At 40.0% G+C, this 16,106-nt stretch overlaps 1 protein-coding gene and 1 pseudogene across 2 annotated transcripts in view; both read right to left on the bottom strand.

Annotated features, from left to right (window-relative positions):
* Positions 1-16,106, bottom strand: part of LOC136863184 (serine/threonine-protein kinase meng-po) — a 397,968-nt gene that overhangs the window by 244,512 nt on the left and 137,350 nt on the right. The window lies entirely within an intron of this gene.
* LOC136864895 (uncharacterized) lies at positions 1,190-3,092 on the bottom strand (annotated as a pseudogene).

A 16,106-nucleotide genomic window follows, 5' to 3' on the forward strand; every position in this document is an offset into this window, starting at 1 on the left:
GACTGAATACTAACCATACACAACACATATATAATGGACTTGTTTACCGGGCGAGTTGGCCGTGGGGTTAGGGGCGCGCAGCTGTGAGCTTCCATCCGGGAGATAGTGGGTTCGAATCCCACTGTCGGCAGCCCTGAAGATGGTTTTCCGTGGTTTCCCATGCTCACACCAGGCAAATGCTATGGGCTGTGCCTTAATTAAGGCCACGGCCGCTTCCTTCCAACTCCTAGCCCTTCCCTATCCCATCGTCGCTATAAGACCTATCTGTATCGGTGCGACGTAAAGCCACTAGTAAAAAAATGACTTGTTTAGCGTAGCTCTTACTGGAGAACATTCTAGTTGATAGCGTATTTTCTGTGGATATTGTAGCTTCTAAGCTGAAGAAGGAGGATACTGAAGAACGCTTGATTGCGACACCTCATGTTTTAGTTGTCAGAGACACAGCCGCTCTTTGTACATTTCAATAAATTTCCCTAGCAGTGCCTTTGTCCACTCCATGCTTTCCTTACAAGAGGCTTGATGTGTGAGGCAAGGTCTCTCCGTTGAGGCGCTGACAACAGGTCACGCCTGTAGCAGATAACGCCTCGAACTGATCTCGCTCACTAACGAGCAGTCCTAGCATGTCGGAACGCGTCACAAAAGGCCTCGTCTGTCACAATTCTTTTCCGCGTATGGCCAGCTAATGGAGTGTGAAGTGATTATCACAATGACTATCTCAGCCTCATCACTTGGGCGACTACTGTCCAGTCTAATCACCTGCAGACACTGAAGTGTCAAGTGATTATCACGATGACTATCTCAGCCTCATCACTTGGGCGACTACCGTCCAGTCTGATCACCTGCAGACACTGAAGTGTCAAGTGATTATCACGATGACTATCTCAGCCTCATCACTTGGGCGACTACTGTCCAGTCTAATCACCTGCAGACATTGAAGTGTCAAGTGATTACCACGATGACTATCTCAGCCTCATTACTTGGGCGACTACTGCCCAGCCAGATGACCTGCAGACACTGAAGTGTCAAGTGATTACCACGATGACTATCTCAGCCTCATCACTTGGGCGACTACTGTCCAGTCTAATCACCTGCAGACATTGAAGTGTCAAGTGATTACCACGATGACTATCTCAGCCTCATTACTTGGGCGACTACTGCCCAGCCAGAACGACCTGCAGACACTGAAATGTCAAGTGATAATCACGATGACTATATCAGCCTCATCACTTGGGCGACTACTGCCCAGCCAGATGACCTGCAGACATTGAAGTGTCAAGTCACAATTGCGATGAATTTTTCGGTCATATTGCTTGGCCTTCGTGACTGGATAAACCTGACAGTTCCTCAGTTGACCTCACAAAGCAGAGTGAATCCCGTTGTCCCACCGACAAGGGGAGGCCACGACATTAGAATCACGGGTTATCTTCAAACTTTGTACACATTTAGTATTCAATTAGGACAACATAATGTGCAAGTAGTAAGGCGTATTATAGTACCTAAGCTTTCTCGAGAAAATCGCAAGAGAACAGTTAGCGTCGGTTATGTACCAGTGCGTTGCGATCATGAGCACGAGATGACTGCTGTCGAGTGGTTGGCGTTCAAGCTACATAATCTCTGGATCGCTAGATCGAGTCCCGCTCATTGTTTTTTCAACACTGGTCATGTTCTTTTATATATATTACAATTCAAAGGTAATGTAATGAAAAAATGCGTGTATTTGCATGAACTTGTATTGAATTTCGAATGTTTTTTGGCCGTTTACTAATTTTTATTATAAAAATATAATATTTATAATTATCAACAAGTAAACCACCAATTACATAACGTTTTCCTGAAAATGTATGCCTGTCGTGATTTGCGAAATCCCTCATACCTGATAGTGAAATCGGGTAAGGTACCCGGAACTGCTTTGTACCCGGACACTTTGACCTGCACAGACCGGCTTGACAGTGAAAGGAATAAGGGGAGGGCCAGTCTTGGAAAGCCCAAGTCAAATATCGATAAATAACGGTGTGAAGAACTTTCTTCAATAATAAAACCAGTTACAATATCTCAGAATATAAGGGAAATTTACAATTAATCGTTGGATGTGCTTTCGACATTACAAGTTGCAGAAATATATTTCTCATACAGACCCGGAAAGCATAATTAAAACTGCATGTACTACATCGAATGAATATTTTTTCCCCGCATGCACAAGGAATCTTCAGAGCTTCAATTGAAAAACAAGCCTCGTTGACATTTTGAAACATTTCTCTTTCTTCCGACAATTTGGATGCAAACCATGCGTAACGCAACATTTTCGTAAATATCGGTGCCGATAATAAATTTGTGATGTACTATAGAATGTATTTTAATAGCATCTTCCCGAGAAGTAATTTCTCGTTCGTTTTCAATTAAAAATGAACAATGTTGAAGTAGCTTGATGAAGATTTTGCTTGGCTACAGAAATAAACGTCGCACGGTTGGCAAATCGGAGTACATTTCGTGGGTATGACTTTAGCCGTGGAAGTTCCAAGACCTGCGATATCGGTAAAGATTTCATCGTGCAAACCAGGATTCGTTTGACCCCACAAAGAATATATTATTATCAAGAATGTTTCTTTTGCCACGTAGGGAAGCATGACGCTGGTTAAAGAGCTGTGAGGTAAGTTTCCCATACTTCGAACTTGTTACAACGACATTCGGATGGTCTTTCGTCAAATTGTCAACAGTTTTTTGAACCCTTGGAACAAACTCTCCTGTGGCTTCTTGCAAACACAAGAACACTTGCGGCAATAATTCACCAGACATCGTCATGGCGTATTGTGTCGTGTGTGAGTGTGTTATCTTGTTCATATCACGGCTTTTAACAAACACAGTTCTTGAATTATTTTCGGCGAGAGTTCTGTCATAAGTTGACTGGTACCGGAAAACTGTCTGATATGTATTAATCACAAGTTTTCTCAAAATTTTGGAATAATTGCCTCCGTCTGCAGTTGAAACTTTCTCGAGGCTTCTACTGTTTCACCCGAAGTCACAGATTCCCTGTTACATATCGCGTGATCTTCCTCTGCCGAATTCTGTGCCGTTGTTTGAATTGTTTAACTCATGAAAGTGAAATTGGCCTGCAGAAACCAAAGCCCACTGCTGTAAGTTCCTTGTTGTAACTTGAAAAGTAAAATCAAAGTTTCATTACCATACTGTTTTCTTCAAACACGGTTGTTAAAGATAAAAGAAATCGTATGTAAAGTGATAAAAATGTACACTTATTGCTGATAATATTTGCGAACCTCCACGAAGCCGTCATTGGTCCACGGATCATTTATTGCAAATTTATTGATCGATATTCCTCCAGTTTTTATGGTTTCTTCCCATCTCTTCAAATCGTCCTTTATTTTTAAACTCTAAGATCCTTTTACCTAGAGAGTTTGTAGATTCCACGTGGGGTGTTCTTTCCCCAGTCTCACTACGTTTATTTTTGTCTCCAACGGAACGTTGCCTTCTTTACGGCTGCCTCATTATTCTCATCGTCTGAAAAATCTCCTTTAACTTCACGGGATAGAACTTCTTCATCTACTTCGTTGAAATGAATGAGGTCCTCGTCAGTTACAAGTTATTTTCTCTTAAAATTTCGACGGTAGACTGATAAAGTTCTTCTTAAATCGCCATTGTATCTGCAGAAATCGTTGCTGATGATTCTGTATCAATAAGGTACACATCTTGAAGAAGACTTTGACAGTGCGCATACGCATCTTTTAACAGACATTTTGAAACTGCATTATGCAGTGAATCTTCATTACATTCATCATTCGCAGTAGTCGAAGAACCGAAAGTCACCTCGATTTTTTTGCTAGTGGCTTTACGTCGCACCGACACAAATAGGTCTTTTGGCGACGATGGAACAGGAAGGGGCTAGGACTGGGAAGGAAGCGGTCGTGGCCTTAATTAAGGTACAGCCGCAGCATTTGCCTGGTGTGAAAATGGGAAACCACGGAAAACCATCTTCAGGGCTGCCGGCAGTGGGGTTCGAACCCACTATCTCCCGAATACTGGATACTGACCGCTCTTAAGCTACTCGAACTATCGAGCTCGGTACCTCAATTTTTGTAGCAAAAATGTAAATTTCGTGATTTTCAAAAAATTTGCACGTACACCATTCGTTCATGCTACATGAGTAAGGTCTCACCGCTACGCACGTTAAGCTGCCGAATGATGCCTGTTCTACCGCATCGGCCCTTTAATAATAGAACGCAGGTCCAAGCCTGGCCCTCCCTTTATCCTTTCACTGTCAAGCTGGTCTGGGCAGGTTAAAGCAGATTTCGCTGTCAGGTACGAGGAATTTCACAAATCGCGACAGGCATACATTTCCAAGAAAACTTGCATTGGGCCGATGACCTTCTATTTTGGCCCCTTAAAACAATAAACATCATCATCAAAACTTGCATTTGGTGGATTACTTGCCCATCATTATAAATAATATATTATTGTAATGAAAAAATTAGTAAACAGCCAATAATATTAGAAATTCCATACCAATTTATGCAAATACATGTTTTTTTCATTATATTGAACCCTTGAATTTATCGTTCCATCGTCGGTCATCTGCCTCGGCTTCTTCGGTAGAACAATATTGATTCTTAGATCTTGGTGTCACTTCGGGTTCTTTTAAGTCACTTCACTGACCGATCGACAGGTTTCAGAAGAGAGCATAACTACGTCAAACGAGGAGCAAAAATGTGCTTACTGAGAATTTACTCAACAAAATTACGATAATTACAGTTACTGAATAACCAAGAAAAATCAATCAAATTTGTCACAACATGTTATAACGCAGTCACAATGCATAACGTGAATGGTGAATGGATCTTGAAATTATTTACATTAATGTCTTTGAAAGTGTGAAAACGCAATGTATGAATTGTGGACAGCAAACCAGAAAAAGAATAGAAAACCTGAATATCGGGCAACATTTACCCAAACGATAACTGGGAGGTAACCTACATGATCCATTGAAAATCTGACCTTCATCAAGTAGAATTCCAGTTATCCACCAGTTGACTATTCTCTCGGATATTGGAACTTTCCCCGAATGGATCCTTAATCGAACCAAATTGACTATCATTTTTTGCTTTCGATAGGTTGCGAAATGTTATTTGAAAGCATGGTGTTAATTACAAGTTAACAACAATTATCACAATCTAAAATAAAATTCCACCATATATTGTCATCTCGTGACACCCTTGAGTTATCCAGATATTCAGATTAAACCAACCGAGCTCGATAGCTGCAGTCGCTTAAGTGAAGCCAGTATCCAGTATTCGGGGGATAGTGGGGTCGAACCCCACTGTCGGCAGCTCTGAAGATGGTTTTCCGTGGTTTCCCGTTTTCACACCAGGAACCACAATTAAGGCCACGGCCTCTTCCTTCCCACTCCTAGTCCCTTCCTGTACCATCGTCACCATAAGACCTACCTGTGTCGGTGCGACGTAAACCAAACTGTACAAAGCAGGAATGAACCAACAACACTTGATCCCAGGGGATCTTACGTTACATTGTTCTGAAGGAACAAAACTGCGAAATTCAGGGAAACATTAATTCACTATGCGTTTAGAAGAAATGCCAAACACTGAAGTTAAATAAAAGGGATAAATCACTCGAAAAGTCGTCTTACTAAACCAACTTTCAGGCTATGGAACAGTTACGTCGTTAAAGTACAAGTCCACAATATAAAACAAACAACCTGAGACCTTTCCAATTCTACATAACTACAATAGATCAACGTCTCAGCTAAATAATGTGAATAACGTAAAATAGAAATAAAATATAATAACAACTGACGAATCGAAACCGCATTCGTAGTGTAAATCCCACAAAAAGTATCAACGCACTACACTAACATAACATACCCTACACCTGAACAATAAATCTCGAAGTAAAGAAAAAGAAACAATATCAAATGGAAAACGAAATTTCATCGAACTTGAACGCATGCGGCTAATTAGTAGGGACCCGTCTCCATTAGCCAGGTTTCCACCTGGGACAACCCTTACATTTATGCCACACTGATGCAACGCTATAAGGGAGCACCTTCCGGCTAGTAAAGACTATGTCGAAACATGGCCTAAATAGTACCTGTATCCACTCCTGCAAACACTAACATCGTTCAAGTCGATTCCCAAAAATGCCTACCCTATGACTTGGCTATGTACAGACAGCGTCCTAATCCTATCATTGACCCAACGCTACAGTGTCTACACACCTCTAACGATAATAATGTACATGTGGACTATAAATCTAATTCTCGTTCAAATTCTAACACATGAAGTAAAATTCGCTACATAAATGAGCTCGAATCTGGAAATATTAAATATGTCCATTTTCTGCGATAAAGCGTGAAATCGGAATTAAATAACAGGTTTGATTAATTCCATCTATCACTCGTTAAAATTTAAACACCTGTGATGAAGTTCGCTAAATAAAGTAAACTGAAATCTCGTATAATATTACGTGATATTACCGAATAGTCACAACCACCACGATATTCGCGGCATAGCTTAGAGTGTGAGGCTCCAAATAACCTGCAATGTCAACACTCCAAACATGCATCATTGTACACTTTCCAGTGAAGTAAATCTTATCAACATACTCAGGATAAACTCTCATTTTAATAATTTCATTCTATCATCCACAATGTTTCCAATATGCGATGTTTTTCGCCTCGTAAAGATACAGAATTAAATTCACCTTCCAATAAGCAAATATTTATCTCGACCGTATGTGAGAATGTATTTTGTTCGTGATATCGCCTTATAACACAATCCACTTCACTGGTATCAAATAGAATCATCAACTTGATAACTGACGTTATCTGCAGTCTTACGTAAAATAATAATCATGAGAGAACATTACGTGTACTTACAATATGCGTTACAACGCATTCACTTGGATTTGACAACCCTTACATTTTTCAATCTCTCTGGATCGCTACAGGATGTCGCTTCTCTTATACAGCCTTTCTAGGAAATATCACACATTAACATATACACCCTGTCACAAAAATTCCTCTCCATCAAACTACAGGCACTTTTCTCTACGGCGTCCTGCTCAAAACGTTCCAGTCATAAAATAAAGGGCTTACTCTGCCTTTACCTTCCGTCCTAATTATTTTTAGATTATTTCAGTCATCATCACGATCCACTTCTTCTTACTTGATCATATTACAAGCACAAGCTATCCCATGACCAAACAACTTCATAATGATCGCAAAGTGGCTTCTCCAAATTTTCCCAGACTTCAGGGGCAAAATAGCATGCCGTGATTTTATATCACTAATACACGGCGTCACAAAATTAAATTTCCAAATGCCAAAATTTATCTTTCTTCGCTGGATTTCGATATAAACTGCAAATCCCGCTTACCAAACTGCTGAATGCATTATTATTATTATTATTATTATTATTATTATTATTATTATTATTATTATTATTATTATTATTATTATTATAACTTTACCGGCATGAAAGGATTTTACTGATTTTCATTTTAATATTTAACTTCACATTTTAAGAAATGTAATACAGTTTAATGCCTCGCGGCATAAATGACAGAAGATCGCACCTACAGTGTTTCCTGGAATACCGACATGACACATTATCGTCATTGCAGCACCCTTAATTCTACACACGCCACATATATAACCCGGTGTCATTATTTACTAACTAATTTAAAGGGGCAAGCATTTACATTCCTTACTACAAAGACGTAATACTTATATTAGACCTGTAATTGTGTTGAATGATGTGGCGACATTTTTAGCTGCATTTAGCTACTACTATTAGCTATTTGCTTTACGTCGCACCGACACAGATAGGTCTTCCGGTGACGATGGGATAGGAAAGTCCTAGGAATGGGAAGGAAGCAGCCGTGACCTTAATTAAGGTACAGCCCGAGCATTTGCCTGGTGTGAAAATGGGAAACCACGGAAAACCATCTTCAGCGCTGCCGACAGTGGGGTTCGAACCCACTATTTCCCGATTACTGGATACTGGCCGCACTTAAGCGACTGCAGCTATCGAGCTCGGTACTGCATTTAGCAAGCCAGCAACATCTGACTTAGCCACTCAAAATGGACCACGCCATTCCGTCTCGACCAGTAAACTAATGTCATCCTGGAAAGCTTCTACCCTTCTCGACCAGGTGTTCACCAAACGTGAATGACCATGGGACAGTGATGCTATCTTTCAAAAGAAACCAATTGTTTTCCCTTACAAATTGTCAAAATAACCGTATTGATGATAATTTCAGAGAGATATCTGGGACTTCGCTGTCTTCCTCGCAGACGTTTATAAATCCTTTAACTAGCCAATACAATCTTATCTCCCACCAGGATGAATTGTGGTAAAATTTAAAAAAAATAATATCAGAGTTACCTCTATTCCTTATTGAAACTTTAGAAATTTCTTATCTCTCAAGCCAACTGGCTTGTGAGATTTCCAAGTAACTTCTGTAGTTTGACTAGTTGATGTCAACTATCACAGGTTCGTCACCTTGAACTGAAGATCGCATACTGCTCACTCCCGTGTTCGGATGTGCGATACAACGCATTATCATTCTGCAATCGTTCCATCTGATAACCGCTGGACCGATTTCTTTGAGACTCACCCCAGTGATTTCACCTATTTTTCCAATCACAATGGTGTTGTTCACTGATTTCTCCTGCTTCCTTCACAGGCATAATTAATTAATTCCGTGTACGATGATTCCCGTGTATTTTGACTGTAGTCCTTGACACGTGTAACTTCACCCTGCCGACAGACATGCTAACGTCTCTCTCGGCATAACTAAATATATTTCCCCCTGTGAAGTTAGTTTCATCAAATGTTCCACAAAAATCTTAATTACTTATTTCCTCGCTAATGACAGTATCGAAATCTCTCACAATAACGGATTATTAGCCAGAATTTTATTATTAATTTCCCGAGGTCTTCCCAAATGTCCCGATTTAGCTCGATGTTTAGATCCTCCTGCGTCAAGTGACAAGCCACGGACCTGAGGCTAGCTGTATTACAAAGATGGATGCGCGTTTCTTTCTGCTTCTCGCAGTTGCCTCTACATAGCCATGCGGCGGTTCTTTCAGCAATGTAGAATTATGGGCTCAATATTACCTTCGAATTGTAACATATATGAAAGAATATGACCAGTGTTGAAGAAAACGATGAGCGGGACTCGATCCAGCGATCGAGTGATTACGGAGCTTGAACGCTAACCACTTGACGGTCGCCATTTCGTGCTCATGATCGCAACGCACCGGCACATATTCGCCGCGGATGTTCTCTTGCGATTTTCCCTAGAACGCCTAAGTAGTACGCCTTACTACTTGCACATTATGTTGTCCTAATAGACTACTGAATGTGCACAAAGTTTGAAGATAATCCGTTATCTTAACGTTGTGGCCTCAGCTTGTGAGTGCGGGAGTACAATTCTTGGATTAACACAGAGCCTCCGAGCAAGAGACGGACGCGCTAATCCTACACTAAGGGAGGTTTGACTGAACATTATTTATGTAGTTCGAACTGAAGTCATAGTGATTATATTTCATGTAAATTCAAAATATTTGGTTTACAAGGAGATTAGAACTTACTAAGGTAGCTAGTTACTTGGAAGCTGTCGTGTACCTGTGCGATAACGTTTAGTAGATTATGGGTTCGAGTTCCCCTGTCAAAAGTCCCGAAGATGGGCTTCCATAGTTCCCCATTTTCATGCCAGATAAATGCCAGGGCACTGTCGCTACATTCATTATCCTAATAGTCTCCTAACCTAACTCCCACCTCCATTAGTGCTAAATTGAACTGTCGGACTGTCGGTACTGTCATAGCCACTAACAACTGCTCAGGGATAGGGATTGGAACTGAGAGCTTAGTGGCTCAATCCTAGGCCACGGAGAATTTTGGTAATTGTTCTGGGTGCAAATTCCCCCAATTTTTTCAACTCAATCCAGTAATTATTTGACAGGCACACTAATCAACTTGTCTCTCACAAATACGCAGCAAGGAATTGTTAATTTAGGTCTAACTCCTAAATTTTAAGAAGTACCTACTTTCAACAGTTTTTGTGACGTGCAGAAATAGAAGTTTCTTGTATAGAGTAGGATACGAAATTTATTTTTTCAAAAAATTATAGGGAAGTGGACATATTCTCCTGACAAATAACTAGGGACATACGAATGAGCAGAATTCTTCCTCATGAAATATTTCGTTCAAATTCTTCAGTTCACTAATTGATATGAGAGAGGACAAAGGATATTGCATCTTCTTTTGGTAAAGTATTGAACTCTTAAATATGTATCTTAATACTAATATCCTTCGTACCAGATTTTCGGTTTTCGATTCTTATTTTCCATTAAACATTGTGGAGATCACACACGGCACTGAAATTCATAAAATATTACCAGAAGAGAAGAGTTCCAATAAAAAAGAACTGGACTCCTGCTTATTTCTCGTTGATTATAAGGACTATTGTTAACACAAATCCTACATGTGATAAGATGACAGTGAATTACTCTTCCATCTCAATCGTATGAACTGTAATGTTTCCTTGTATACCGTTGCCCACGTCAAGAAACATCATGGATAAATATTACTTTATTATTCTACTTCTCTGAGCCAATAATAGATGTTTTCAACGTAAATAACAGGAATAAAACTGTTTTACGAATCATTACTCTCATTGTATGAGGAGCTTAATTGCTACATGTAGGTAGGGTATGAGCTATAATCGTGTAGCATACAATGAATGCACTAGATGTGAATTTAGTTCGTGTAATAAACGTACATAAATACATACGAGACCGAATCAAAAAGTAAGTTACACTTCCAAGTTATGAAGTTATGAAACCACCTGCACATAGGCAACACAGCTATGGCAACATACAATGTAAGTTCACATTTCCACATTGTCCCCAAGAGACTGTAAACATTTCTCGGAATGGTCAACCAACTTTTCGATTCCGGATGCATAGAAATCACCTCGAGTGCTATGTAACCACCTGGAGACAGTTGCTTTCACCTCTTCATCATTTCAGAATCGTCGTCCACCGAGATCCTTTTTCACCTTACTGAGCACAAGATAACGCAACACCTCACACGGTCCGCCAAACGTCTGAACTGCTGCAGCGATTCAAGTGGGAGGTATGGCAACGCCCCTCATAGAGTACAGACTTAGCGTTATCGTGCAAGAAAATCACACCGGTGCTCGATTTTCCCCGCCGCTTGTCTTTAATTGCGTTACGCAACCGGTTCAGCCGGTTCAACATTTGACAATACTAAGCCGAGTTCATCGTCGTACCTTTCGGCAAAAATTCCACGTGCACCACACCCTCCATGTCAAAGAACACTGTCGCCATTACCTTTCCTGCTGAAGGTTGGGCTTTGGCCTTCTTTCGTGGTAGCGATGTGGTGTGCACTCATTCCATTGATGTTCTCTTTGTTTCGGAGGTGAAGTAGTCTACCCACGTTTCATCCCCTGGGATGATTCGCCACCGAAACTCGTTGCCCTTCACAGAATACCGTTGAAAAAATGCCAGTGACGATTGGAAACGTCGTCTCTTGTGAACATCTGTGAGCAGACGTGAGACCCATATTTGACACAGTTTACGAAATCCAAGGTGCTCGTGAACAATGGAGAACACACTGCCATACGAAATGTTCAGCATGCTGGCAATTTCCTACAGTGTTATGCGCCGATTCTAATGATTCCATCCACACGGTAAACATTTGCAACAGTACTGGACGTTGCGGGCCTGCCTTCGCGATATTCGTCTGTGAGATCCGTGCTTCGAATTGCTCACATTTTACAGTACCTGGGCGAGAAATTGCACGCTCACCATATACAGCAGTGATTTCACGAAGAATATCCGTGAAATTGGGCCGTTTAACCAATAGAAATCTGATCGTTTCAGGCACCTCCAATTTGGAGTGAACATCCAGTTGACGCGTCATTGAGCCCAGCCCGCTCTGTACACACAAAACGACGGGATAACACACCAACCTTCCTATTGGACGTGTCAGCAGTTACTGTAGCTTGGTCCGCGTTGGCCACGGTTACGACACACAGCGTGCTCTCGCAGCGAGCTAGTGTAACTTACTTTTAGATTCGCTCTCGTACATACATGTATTTTGTTTCAACTTGCTTTATGTCGCGCCGACACAGATAAATATTACGACGACGATGGGATAGAAAAGGGGTAGGAGGTGGGAGGAAGTGGCCGTGGCTCTAATTAACGTACAGTCCCAGCATTTTCCTGGTTTGAGAATGGTAAACCATGGAAAAACATCTTCAGGGCTGCCGACAGTGGGGTTCGAACCCACTATCTTCCGAACTCGCGAATGCAAGCTGATAGCTAGGTGGCTCAAACCGCACAGCCACTTGCTCGGTCATACATATATATCTATATTTATAAAATAACTTGTCCTGACTGACTGACTGACTGACTGACTGACTGACTGACTGACTGACTGACTGACTGACTGACTGACTGATTGACTGACTGACTGACTGACTGACTCATCATGGGCGAGCCAAAACTACTGGGCATAAAGAAATGAAATTTTGGGGATGCATTCATATTAACATGTAGGTGCTCGCTAAGAGAGGATTTTTAGATATCCCGTTGCTAAGGGGGTGAAAAGGGGGGTGACAATTTAAAATGAGTATATCTATATCTCAAAACTTTAAAAGTTTACAGATTTAAAAATTGGTATTTAGAATGTGCTCTAAAAATAAGGAAACACGTATTTTTTGTTTTCGGAAAATGCCAATAGCTTTGGGTGAAAAAGGGTGAAAATGGGGTTGAATGCCTCTAATGAGGATACTTATATCTCAGAAAATGAAGATATTACAGACCTGACAATTGGTATTTGGAATCTCCTTTAAAAATAAAGAAACACGTATTTTTTGTTTTTGGAAAATCCCATTAATGGGGGTGACAAGGGGGGAGAATTTTTAAAATGAGTGTATTTATATCTCAAAACTTTTAAAGTGCACAGATGCAAAAATTGGTATATAGAATCCCCATTAAAAATAAAGAAACACGTATTATTTGTTTTCGGAAAATCCCAATAGGAAGGGTGAAAAAGGGTGAAAATGGGGTTGAATGGCTTTAATGAGTATACTTAAATCTCAGAAACTAAAGATATTACAAACCTGAAAATTGGTATTTTGATTCTCTTTTGAAAATAAAGAAACACGTATTTTTTTGTTTTGGGAAAATCCAATGAATGGGTGTTAAACAGGAGTGAAAATTTGGGATGAATTTTTAGAAAGACTATATCTACAGTATATCTCAGAAACGTAAAATGTTACAGACGTATAAATTGGTATTTGGAATCTCCTGTAAAAGTAAAGAAACATAGGTGATTTGTTTTTGGAAAGTCCACTTAAGGGGAACTAAAAAGTGGGTGAAATTTTAAAATGAGCATTTCTACAGTATATCTAAAAAAACTTAACATGTTACCGAAAGTGTAAAATAGTATTTTTTATCTCTGTTAAAAATAAAGAAACACGTACTTTCGGTTTTCTGAAAAACCACTTGGGTGCAGAGGTACAAGTGACTGAAAATGGGGTTGAATACTTTTAATTAGGATACTGAAATTTAAAAGGCTGAAGACATTACAGACGTGAAATTTGGTATTTGGAATCCACTTTAAAAATATAGTAATACGTATTTTTTGTTGTTTTAGGAAATCCACCTAGGGGGGGAGGGAATTAAAAAATTAGTTGAATTATTTGTATGAGGATACTATTATCTCAAAAATGAAAGATTTCGCGGACGTGAAAATTCGTATTTGCAATCTGGTTTAAAATTTAAAAACACGTATTCTCGGAAAATCAAATGAAGGGGGGGGGGACGGTGAAATATTTGAAAAATTACTGTATGAGGATACTTGCTTCTAATAAAAACTAAGGATGTTACAGACGTGATAATTGGTATTTGGATCTCCTTTACAAACAAAGGAAAATTATCTTCGGGGGTGGGGTGAAAAGGAGTTGAATTCCTTTTATGAGGAGACATGTCTCAAAAACTGAAGATGTTAGAGTCGTAATAATTGGTATTTATAAGTTTCTTTACTATTAAGGAAACAAGTATTTTTAACGGGAAATTCATTTAAAGAGGGCGGAGGGGGGGGGGAGTGTAAAAGGAAGTGAACAAAGTGATTATTTTTATGGGGGATACTTATATCTAAGAACTGAAGGTAACGGACGTGAACATTGGTATTTGGAATCTCCTTTAAACATAAGGAAAGCCGGGCTGAGCGGCTCAGACGGTTGAGCGCTGGCTTTCTGACCCCAATTTGGCAGGTTCGATCCTGGCTCAGTCCGGTGATATTTTAAGGTGCTCAAATACGTCAGCCTCGTGTCGGTAGATTTACTGGCACGTAAAAGAACTCCTGCGGGACTAAATTCCGGCACCTCGGCGTCTCCGAAAACCGTAAAAGAGTAGTTAGGGGGACGTAGAGCCAATAACATTATTATTAAACATAAGGAAACACGTCTTCTTTTTTTGGGGGGTGGGGTGGGCGGGTAAATCAACTTAACGGTGTTGGGGTGAAAAAGGAGTTGAGACCAATTGATTTTTCTGTTCAAAATGCACTTTCTCTGATCACAAAATGATCATTTTTAATCTTTCCTGGGTTCGTTTTCAAGAACCATCTTTTCCTTTGGAGAACATAAAGTTAGATTACAGTAGATTCTCCTGGTATATAAATAAAAATGTAAACACATTTGAAATAAACGATAGAAATGATAATGTCCGTGCAATTGTTCACCTCTGTAATAAGGTCAATAATGCACGGAAGTATATCATTCCTGTCGCCAGAAATCTCGTGCACTTGCCTGCGCGCGACGATGGTGCTGGTCACATGATCAGGGATGAGAATGGCTGCAGATGCAATTTACGGCCATGTAGCGGCCTTGCATTTTGTTGTGGGTTCCAGACCGTCAATAATAATAATAATAATAATAATAATAATAATAATAATAATAATAATAATAATAAATAATAAATAATAATAATAATAATAATAATAATAATAATAATAATAATAATAATAATAATGTTCTGGACTGTCGTCAAAATGTGGGGAAACGGGTCCTGGCCGGGTAATGACTACGATTGCAGTCCGGCCGTGGGTTCAGTACCGTCAAGGCACCCAAGACAACACCACGACGGATCTTCTCAAGGACTTGATCCATATTAAAAATGCTTTTAGGAAAAGATGGCAAAGATTTAGGGACCCAACTGACCGGGTGGAATACCTGGACCTAGCCCGGGAAGTACGAAATAGATTGCTGGAAAGAAAGATTGAAAAATGGGAGGAACATTGCCGTAATCTCTCAGAAAAGGAGTCAGATCACGAATTTTGGCGTATTCTCTGAGAAAACGATTTAGATCACGAATTTCGGCGGATCATACGTAAAACGTTAAGTGTTCAATTATAAATTTCATTATAATACCGTAGCGAAGCACGGGTATCTTGCTAGTATATATATAATATGGATGAGAGAAGAAGAAGTCATGATGGACGTATAATGTAGAGGAAGTGTTCTCACTAGACCTAAAATGGAGAACTGTCATGTATTCTTCCGTAAACCTGAGAAGAATTAATCTAATTTATAAAAGGAATAACTTCCTTAAAGGGGAAATGAACAAATTAATGATATGTTTTATATTTGGAGAATATATATATTTTTTAATTATACTGAAAATTAGCGCGCTTCTCTGCGTTACTAGACTCCGTGTGTATGTATGTTCAGTCTTCAGCCCTAAGGCTGGCTGGATCCTCAACAGCTCCGCCATCAGCTGTCATAGATGGCCTAGGCATTACTGAAGAGGCGTACTAGGGAAATGAGGAGTGAGGTAGTTTCCCGTTGCTTTCCTCACCGAGCCAGCAGTTGCTATTACATATCAGTCTGCCAAGCCCACTGAAATGCTGGCACCAACCGACCCTATGAGCAACATTTTCATACCATTCATAGCAGGGACTGGCTGCAGAAGGAATGGCATCACTAGCATCGCTCATACCTTAGTCACTTTCATATTGTCAAAGCCAAGTATAAGACTGAGACAG

This window comes from Anabrus simplex, chromosome 2 (genome assembly GCF_040414725.1).
Source record: "Anabrus simplex isolate iqAnaSimp1 chromosome 2, ASM4041472v1, whole genome shotgun sequence".
NCBI lineage: Eukaryota > Metazoa > Arthropoda > Insecta > Orthoptera > Tettigoniidae > Anabrus > Anabrus simplex.